This window comes from Mastomys coucha, unplaced genomic scaffold (assembly GCF_008632895.1).
Source record: "Mastomys coucha isolate ucsf_1 unplaced genomic scaffold, UCSF_Mcou_1 pScaffold22, whole genome shotgun sequence".
NCBI classification, from domain to species: Eukaryota; Metazoa; Chordata; class Mammalia; order Rodentia; family Muridae; genus Mastomys; species Mastomys coucha.
Window position 1 is genome coordinate 158207546 of NW_022196905.1, and position 737 is coordinate 158208282.

Genomic DNA, 737 nt, shown 5'->3' on the forward strand with positions numbered 1-737 from the left:
TGTACTCATACACATAAAAATGAAATAAAATAATTCTTAAAAAAAACACAAAAAACAAAAACAAAAACAAAAAACCATAAATAAATAAATAAACAAACAAGCAAACAAACACATAGATGCGTATATACATAAAATTTAAATAAATCAAGGCTAAAGCTGAGAATGGCTTCCTCAATGAAGAACACTCTCTCGAGTCACGCTGTTTTCTACAAACTAGTAACTACCTGTTTCTTGGTGGTTATTAACATAAACCATGTTGTTAATTTCTGGAGGAAAAAAAAAAGCCAAATTATGTATTGATAAGAGCTCTGGGCCAGGCGGTGGTGGCGCATGCCTTTAATCCCAGCACTTGGGAGACAGAGGCAGGCGGATTTCTGAGTCGGAGACCAGCCTGGTCTACAGAGTGAGTTCCAGGACAGCCAGGGCTACACAGAGAAACCCTGTCTCAAGAAACCAAAAAAAAAAAAAAAGAAGAAGAAGAGTTCTGTTCCTGTGTGTCCAGTGTAGCAGCTAAGTGTGTGTCCTCTTGCTAGGCTGTGTGGCTCTCCTCCTTCATGGGAGCCTTACTGTTCACCAACTGGGTCACCCGCTTGGGGAGGCTGCTTGCCCACACAAGTCTGACAGGATGCTGTATCCCAATTCATCAGCTGATGTACTCTACTTTAACCAGCTTACACAACAGGTCTGACAACTGGGCTAGGAGCAGCCACTGGCATGAGCAAGCGGGCGGGGGGGGG